Here is a 9,694-nt window from a genome sequence, read left to right as displayed (position 1 = left end):
CTACAACCATTTGAAGGCAACATGAGTGACATCAGCCAAATCAGAGTTGCAACAATTTAGCTGACTGATAGCAAGATTGCACTGGTCACAACTAGTTTCCATATTTCCATATATCAATGCAACATGAAATGAAGTAAATGTGGCCTGTCTTTTCTTTAGCTACTTCTTGAAAGCAAGTAGACGGGCAAAGTTAAATGAGCCATATTGAAAGTGAACTCTGGGGAGATGTAAAGATATAGATATAGATATAGATATAGATATAGATATAGATATATATTATCAGAATATGTGTATTTAAATAGGGGTATTGTTGAAAAGGGGGGAAGAATAGATTGCATCTGGGCAACCTGCAGCTTTTCAGCTTAAAAAATGCCCATAAATATCCCTTCCTCCTAGGAACTGTATGGAGGAATATCACTGTTTCCCCCTGTTTAGGAAGCCATCCATCTGCACCTATTGTATTAAACCGCACATTCATCTCAGAACTATTTGCATGCCAAGCAACTAATTCACTTTATACTAAGCAAAGGGGCAAAGACTTAATGGTCACCAAGTAAAAGGTCAAGAATGAATTAATTTCATTAATTATATTTCTATACCACCCCAGAGGCGAAGCTCTCTGCGCAGTTCACAAAAATTAAAACCTGTTAATATGGGCATGCAGATGTGAACAATGCCCAGCACAGCTTTTGTCTGAAAGCATCGCTGAGTAGCAGAGAAGGACTTGAGAGAATCAGAGACACAAAGGATTTTAAAAGATGGAGAAAGCAAAGAATATGGGAAGGAAAGATGGAACAAAGCCAACTGGGAAGGGAAAGTTGGGTTGGCCCTTTCCCACCTACTCATCTACAGCTCATTTGGGTCACATTTTCACACAACTTTCAACCATGCATGGGTATCACTTGGTAATGAAGCCAATTCTGGATTTTTTAAAAAAGCAGGTGTGCTGCATGCCTGGTATACATATTCTTCATATTTTTTTGGTCTCCAAAGAATCCATTTAACACGTGCATCAATCCAAAGACACCCTTGCAAGAAGAGTAGAAGGAGGCAGTGTAACCAAAATAGTTGCAAGCTGACCGCCCCACCCCAAGAAGTGCCACTCAGGGCCAGCCCTATCATAAGGCAATGTAAAGCAGTCACTTTAGGTGGTAGATGCTGGGAGGTGGAAGCAAAGAATCTGAGGAGAGAGCTGTACACCACACAGCCTACTCTGTGCCCTCTAAGTTAGCCTGCAGCCTTCATATGCAGTAGAGGATGTGTTCCTGTTGTCAATGTTAAAGATAGGTTCTTCTGCCAGACTAGTTGGCTTTTTGTTCATGGAATATTCTTCATCTCAGGCTGCAAAATGTCTTAGGCCAGACCTGGTGCCACTATTACCATTGTCACCACGTTGCCAAAAGCCTCTGACTCCTGCTCACTGGCTTTGGTACATCCCAGTCACCTGACCTATGGGGAGAATGAGTATTAGCATACAGAAACACGTTAAAGTAAAGAAGGTTTAGGAGGCTTTAATGAGGTTCAAAGAGCAAAGAAACATACAAGACAAATTAATCAGCTTTCCCCAAACTGGTGCCCTCCAGTTATTTTGGTCTTCATGTCCCCATCAGCCCCAGCCAGTGTGACCCAATGGTCAAGTATCCTGGGAATTGTGGTCCAAAACATCTGGGGGTCACTAGGTTGAGAAAGGCTGAAGAAAAGGATGTAAAACATCTGGGTTTTCCCTAATTTAATCTATCTAACCAGGTCTGTAACATATTGAATTGAGTCTTTTGTTAGTTGTCCTGTTAAGGGAGTCATGAAGGCAAACTTCTGGATCTTTATGGGCCTTGGGTATATTTAGCAATTTGAGAAACCCTCCTGGGCACCACCACAAAATGAAAGCCACATACCATGTTCATTCCCCAAGAATGTCTCTGAGCCCCCACTTAAGGAACTTTGTTATTTAGGAAATATAAGACATGGCAGGGGCCAGGGCACCTCATCGGGTGGCAAGAAAGCTGCCCCATTGCCTATCCTTGTTCTGGACTCATGAGAGGCCAGATATTTCTCCCCTTGGAAGCTGGGCGTCCTCATGCAAACACATTCCAAGGCTGATGAGACTATGGTTCTTCATGACAGGCAGAACCTGGCAGTATGCCACTGTTTGAATATAGTTTCCCTCCCACAGTCAGTTCCCTCATTAATTATTTTAATATTCATTCTCTTCCCCCCACCCCTCTCTGCCTTTAATTTTAGCATTACATATCATCTGGGCTGTGTTCATTTTGCAATTAGGCTATATGAGGTCCTGCCTTAATAAGAGCGCCAGAGTGACCTATGCAGCTGTGCTAAAAGCACACTACAGTACAGATTTAACACACACACACACACACACACACACCAACAAACCAAACAATCCCTTGACTTTTGTCAACTTTAAGTACTATGTGGAATTAGTAATGGGATACAGAACCTGTCACCACTTACATGTCACTTGTTCTTATATGGTCTTGGGCAGGAGTGGCCAAAATTTTATTAACAACTGTCTAGTGATCTGCATTAATGCGCCAAGTTTCACTCTTACTATCCAGATGTCCACCATGCCTTCAACTTACTGGGAAGCCACTGGGACACAGTTGTGAGGTGTAGCGCACTAGGAATTCATTAAGCAGCATTGTATGAACAATCTTCTTTCCACGGTCTATTGGTGTTAAAACAATGGACCGGACCAAAACACTGGATAGGAATCTACAAAAGGAATGTCTTTTAAAAATGGGGGAAACCATTTAATAAAATTGGCATCGACTAGACAATTTCCTGGCAATATCCAAAAGTAAAGAGCCAATGTGGATCAAGAACAATGGCCATCTTACCAATCACAGTTAGCAAATTCCGTTCATAATCTCACACCTGTGTGCATGTGTGGAAAGTGGGGTACAAAAAAAATCCCTCAGTTGTTCAGGGCCAAATTAATTCATATTATACAGATGCACAACACAGATGCATGCAAGCAAAGTTATCCCTACTGTAAATGACCTTACTAGTTCATTTCTGCCTCACCCTTCAACCCAACTGTTTGTCTGCCTGCCTGCCTGTTTATTCAGCCATGGTATACAGTATACTGTTTGGAAACAATTACATTAAATTCCAATTCCAAATTCTGCTTGGTTTTAGTATTGATTAGTCATTGACTTGCTTAATACACCTTATTTCCGTATTCACAACTCTTAATCCCTAGATCTCCTGTTTACAGACCAAGTTTTCTTTCATACATGTTGGAAAGCTTTCTGTGTTTTGTTTTGTTTTGTTTTAAAAGGTTGGGGTAGAGTTGTACTTGCAAAGCAAATAAAGAGAGAAACTCAGAGAGAAGCAAAAGTGATGCTCACAGATGAAATCAATGCTGCTGGTATATAGAAACTATATTTCACTGGGAGGAGGGGGAACTGGCTATGTGGTCTGAACACTCCAAACTATATTTCAGTAATTATTCATTTCTCTCTCTCTCTCTCTCTCTCTCTCTCTCTCTCTCTCTCTCTCTCTCTCTCTCTCTCTCTCTCTCATTCACTCTCTCACACACACCATTTGCATCCTAATATTAAAGGATGGTGCCTGAACCCTCTGATAACAGTTTTGAAACTTGAGATGTTTTGAAACTTGAGGGGAATGTGTGGCCCCCCCAGATGTTGTTGGTCTTCTCCCATTAACCTCAGCCATTAGCCAAGCTGACAGAGGCTTATGGGAGTTGGAGTCCAACAAATTCTGGGAGTGACACACTTTCCCTACCCCTGCTCTAGATGATCAAAGAAAATAATAAAGATATTAACAAGTTAACGTTTGCCAGTATTCTACAATTTAGGAAGTTTTACTGCAAAGACAGAAAAAAATAGCAAATTTGAACAGAAGTAGGAGGACCCTTTAAGAAGACTAGTTGTAGCATGCTTCCTCCCTCCGCTTTTATCCTCATTTAGGAAGCTCTTGGCCTTCTTAGAGAGGCAATGCACTCTCAGGGGTCAGGACCATCCATGTGACCAGTCCAGGAAGCATCACCCTCATTTTATCACAATTTTATTTGCCTCCAGGACACACTTACTACATGGTACCTGATTGGCTGGAATCTCTCCAGGAAGGAAGATGAATACCGTATTTCTTCGATTCTAAGACGCCATTGATTCTAAGATGCAGTCCATTTTTAGAGCTCTTTATTTAGGGAAAAAAGTGCGTCTTAGAATCGAAGAAATACGGTAAGTGTCCATACCCAGTGTGTGACAGTTATATAGGCTGCCTTCCTTCCTCAAAATGCAATAAATAAAATAAAAAAACAATCTAAATCTCATTACAACATAAAACAAAGAAAAATCAGGTGGTTGGGTCCAGGCTTAATCATACTTAGATATGAGTCAAGGCTAATTTAAGTCCCATTGCTTTCAATAGGTTTACTCTAAGGCCATGGCTAGACCAGGCAATATCCTAGTGCTCGCCCTGGGATCATCCCGGGGTGTCCACAAGATGCACAGGGCATCTTGGGAGCAGGGTGGGATGATCCCTCCCTTGGCCCAGGATATTGACCTACCCTATTTTCCCGCTTTTTCCATATTTTCGGGATGATCCCGAGACCACGGAACTTGTGGCTGAGTGACATGGGTTGTCACAGCTCCTCGTGAGTAACCGGGTATGGAGCTTCTCATGGCGCTCCTTTTCCGTTTAAAAAAAATCCAAAATGGTGGCCGTGATGTTGCATGCCCGCGTGTAGATGAGAGCGATGAACTTGCAATCATAAAATCATGAGATTGTCGCCCTCCAACCCCCTCGTCTAGCCATGGCCTTTGTATGACTAAATCTAGATCCAATCCAGGCCATCTTTTTTCCCAGGAACTATTGCCCACACACATCTTGAAAGCATAATCCCCTTCCCCCCACCATGAAGGATTCTACACATCGTACTGAGGGCGCTTGCATGCGCCCCCACTGCGCCCCCAAAGCGATCGTGTAGCTTGCCTGTTCAAAGAGACGAGGAAGAGGCGGAGCAGGAGGCGGCTGGGGAATCCGGCCGCGTCCTTGCCGCCGCCGCCCACCTACCTCCTCGCCGGCCAGGTCGGAGAGCTCGGCGGAAGAAGGTGGGGCGGAGAGCGGAAGAAGCTCTCTGACCTGGCTGGCTCTTTCGCCGGCAGCAGGAGGCGGGCGGGGAGGTGGGCGGCGGCGGCAAGGACGCGGCCAGATTCCCCAGCCACCTCCTGCTCCGCCTCTTCCTCGTCTCTTCGAACAGGCAAGCTACACGATCGCTTTGGGGGCGCACTGGGGGCGCATGCAAGCGCCCTCAGTACGACGTGTAGAATCCTTCCATGTTCCCAGTTGAAAAGATAACACAGGCCTAGTTTTAGTATCTTTCAAAACTGACATCATTCTACGAGTCAGTGTCTATACCCAGGGTGTAATGGGCATGCCTTTTTCAAAATGACATAAAAAAAAAATCTGATCTAAATCTCATTACATAAACAACAGAGGCCAGACATAACAAAGATCAGAATAGTAACTGTAATTATTACCATTACCTGAGGAAAAACCAAACTCTAGCCACATCTACAAACTAAGGTAATTTTAGTCAAAACAGACCTGTTGAAGACTACTGCAATCCTATGCACCCATACCAGGGAGTAGTCTCTTTGAACGCGATAGGGCTTACTTTCAAGAAATTTACAGGGTTGCATTGTCAGTTTTCTACATATACATGCAGTGATCATGGGACTTGCCATGCTTTTCTAAGCACTTTCCTAAGCCATGGTCCAAGCTACTTCCCTCTGGCTACAGGGCCAATCATGGCTTTTGTACAAACAAAAAGAAATTCAGGTAGCCAGGAGCCCTCTCAATTCATCCATTCTCCTGACGACCACAAGTTTGTTTGTTTTTATCAGTTTATATCGGATTCATTCACTGATTAATTTCCTCACACAATTCTTAATTATGAGAAATGTTCTCTGCTGTGGAAACTAACAGCTGGTGCAGCATATGGATTCTATGTCCACCAACAGCCTTTGAAAACATCTTTCAAACTCAGAAAACTAGAAATGGCTCTGATGCAGATACTTGGAACGCATTGAGCAATTCAACTGTAGAATTTTCCCCTGGTTACCCGCTTGCAGTTCATCTTTCTCGTATTATTATTATTGACATTTTTAGTAGCATATGCTCCTTCACTGTTTTTGCAAGTGCATATGGAGCAGCCTAAATTCATCACCACCACGTGGGGAATGCTTTTTCCAACATTAATTCTTGTGCTTTTATCTGTGTATTCTATGCTTTGTGGAACCTCAACTGCTGGGCTTGGGAATGATTTTTGTGGTTGGGTACATTTCATTGAATGAGAGAATACCAATTTTCTCCCATTTGTAATCCACCCAACTTCAAATCTGGAACCCTGAACTTTCAAGTCAACACAAGAACTAAGTCAAGGCTTGGGATGTGCTTTAACATGGAAATAGTATGCATGTTGGCATTGGCTCATAGAGATTTGCGGTCTGTGCAGATTCCATCTTGAAATGAATTTTCCATGGTGCAGTATAATCTACCACAATCTTCCCCAACCTGATGTGTCGGACTACAACTCCCATCATCCTAAGTCATCATGGCTGGGAATGGTGGGAATTGTAGTATACCATCTTCAAGGCACCAGGTTGAAGGAATGGCTGATCTACAGGGAATGAACTGTATTTATGACCCTTTTCAAGGCCAATTCAGTTTAGAGCTTAGCATTTGCACATTTCGTTCTTGTACACTTCTTGCGGGAATCCAAAGATCCATCCTATTTTTCTAGAAGGCAACCTGCAGTACTTTGTAGCTGGGAAAATGTGTCATGTCCTCCAGCCTCCCCCCCCCCCCCCGCCTCTAACACACATTTTAACAATGGTGATAGAATGTGGCTCAATAATAATAATAATAATAATAATAATAATAATAATAATATGATGTATTTATTACCCACCTCTCCCTCTGGGGAGAGGGAACAACACTAAATAAGATATAATACATAAAATTATTTAAAAGAGCATATCCGGTGTGCCCAGCCGCCCAACCACCTTCCCCGGTCAGTAAGTGGAGCTAGAGCGGAGATTGGACAGAGGTCTCATGGTACCAAGGGATGTGTCCTTATGAGTGTTGTTCCACAGTGCCTGCAATATCACTAGGAGTAAGCATTGCAAGCTGCATATCCATATTGTATTATATGTTTTGTTTCAGGAGGAGGAGGAGGAGGAGGAGGAGGAGGAGGAGGAGGAGGAGGAGGAGGAGGAGGAGGAGGAGGAGGAGGAGGAGAAGAAGAAGAAGAAGAAGAAGAAGAAGAAGAAGAAGAAGAAGAAGAAGAAGAAGAAGAAGAAGAAGAAGAAGAAGAAGAAGAAGAAGAGATGAACAGTCTCTGTATGACTCAACTGTAGGAGAAGCAGACTGGCTGTTCCTCGATGCAAATCCACCCAAACGCAAAATATCATCTCTATTCCTGGCCACGGCTCAAGGCGTCTTCAGCCCTTCTCGCTCACACTGGCTCTCTGGCAATTTTCTCGCGCTGAACATCTGGCTTAATTATAAACTGCACCTTCCCATTGAATGCTTCCTCATTCCTGGCTGGCTAATTAGCCTCAGCTGCTTTTATTAATATTTTGTGGACTTCCTCCCAGTTCCTTTTTCTTCCTTCATATACTTACTCACCACCACCACCCCAAAACCTGCTGGCAAATCAAACCACACAGTAGCAGAGCACAGTTACAAATCTCAGCAGGGTTCTGTTTCTAAATGTTTATTTTTTGTGCAAACCATGCTCTTCTTTTATTACCCACTCTTTGGTAACAGCCTAACCTTACATAGGATGAAATAGCTGAATAATAATAGAGCAGCATGATTTGATTTCATTAAGCTTCATTTCCTTACAGGATGTCATGTTAAGCAAATTAGATCAAATTACCCTTCAAGCATTTTCCACAAAGGCAATCTGGTAAGCCCAAAAAAGATGGGATTCAAAAAGGAAGCTCAGGTTTTATAAAAGAAAAGGGGAGACTCATTAAAATATAAAGAAACATTTAAGAACACATTCCATTTGCACATGAGCACAGCCATGTGCCCAACGAGAGATCAGCATAGGGATCAACGAAACCTCACTGTATTAGAGGCACATGCATGTGTCTCCCTTACGGGCATCCAGCTAAAATTCTTCTGGCCATGACCAGGCCCACAAGATACTTATGTGCTGGCCAAAGAGCAGGGGAGAGGGAAAGCTCCACTGGGCCCTGTGCGGATCCATTCCCTTGCATTCATTTTCAGTTTCCATAGTTCAGAATCTCTCTCTGTCACATGGATTTGTAGCTGAGCTAATCTATTTCCCCATCAATATTGCTGTGTGTGTAGAATAAGGCTTATTTCTAATGTAAGAGAATCCACATGATTTCTAGGTAATGGTAGGGCAGGGTAGGTATGGTCCGTTGAAGAATCAAAGGTATATGAAATTGCTTTAGACTCTCAAGAGTGAATGCAGTGTTAGTTCTATTTAGCATAGACCACTGAAACGAAACGGACTTAAGTTAAACATTGGATATAAATCATTAGATACAACCCTAATTCCAGTTTGCTATTCTGAATGAATCAACTTTGTTATATAGGCGGGTACATCCAGGGTGTTCAACAACAAAACTCTTCTCCTCTGTTTCAGGCCACCATTGGTGGGGTTGGGATTTTCTTCTGCAAGGTTTATTGGGAATTCTTCCTAATCTTTCAGCTGTAGCTACATACTAATTATAGAAAATCCTGGAATCTTACATTAAAATTTAAATTAAGATTACAGTCCTAAACATGTCTGCCTGGATGCAAATCTTACTGAAATCAATTTACTTTTAAATAAATATATTCTTTGGGATAGAATGGTACTGTGAAATATGGGGCTCCATCCAACGAACGTTTTATTGCATACTCATTACTGGGCACTTGTGGATTTTTTGCAGGTCCCTCACATGACGTCATCTGCCTCCCGCACACCTTCTGGCACTTCACGCCTTCCTTGCGCCACAAGAAAAACCGCAGAAAGTCCAAAATATTTTTAAAACCAGAAGTTGCTGTTTTCTCCTGCTGGGTGCAGGAGAAGCAGCGTGATTAGAGTGCCCAACTGAATGGGCCTCATGCTTGTTGTTTACTTCCTGTTTTGAAACAGGAAGTAACTGAGCAATGAAACCAGGAGCAGAGAAGCAATGGTAGGGAGAGTGTTTTCCCATGTGTGATGGAGTTTATAGAGATATTTCTCAGATGGGATGGTGGTGGTGGTTTGGAAAGTTTACTATGTGAAAAATAGATTATTTCCCTCAGAACCTACTTGGCCCCTTCTTTACCTCCCTCCAAATACCTGCCCCCAGTAACTGTCATTTCAGTCATTCTGTGTATAAGTTGTGCCAAGAACAGCACTTGCGTCTACATACCCAAAATAAAATAGAGGTCTCAAGAGTGCCAAATTCATCAAGGGTTGTTTTCCTTGTTCTCAATTTGTTTCTGCATCTGATTGAGTGCATTGAATGTAATGTAAACAAAACAGACATTGAATCTAGGATAATCAGTACTATAAAATGTGCACTAAATGGGCATTTATACATGATTATAGGGTCTTATTACATATTAATTCCATTAACTAAACAGGGCCTATATGTACACGTATGTCCCTAATTATTGGTTATATTTCTATCCTGTT

This window comes from Elgaria multicarinata, chromosome 3 (genome assembly GCF_023053635.1).
Source record: "Elgaria multicarinata webbii isolate HBS135686 ecotype San Diego chromosome 3, rElgMul1.1.pri, whole genome shotgun sequence".
NCBI classification, from domain to species: domain Eukaryota; kingdom Metazoa; phylum Chordata; class Lepidosauria; order Squamata; family Anguidae; genus Elgaria; species Elgaria multicarinata.
This window is presented reverse-complemented; position numbering follows the sequence as displayed.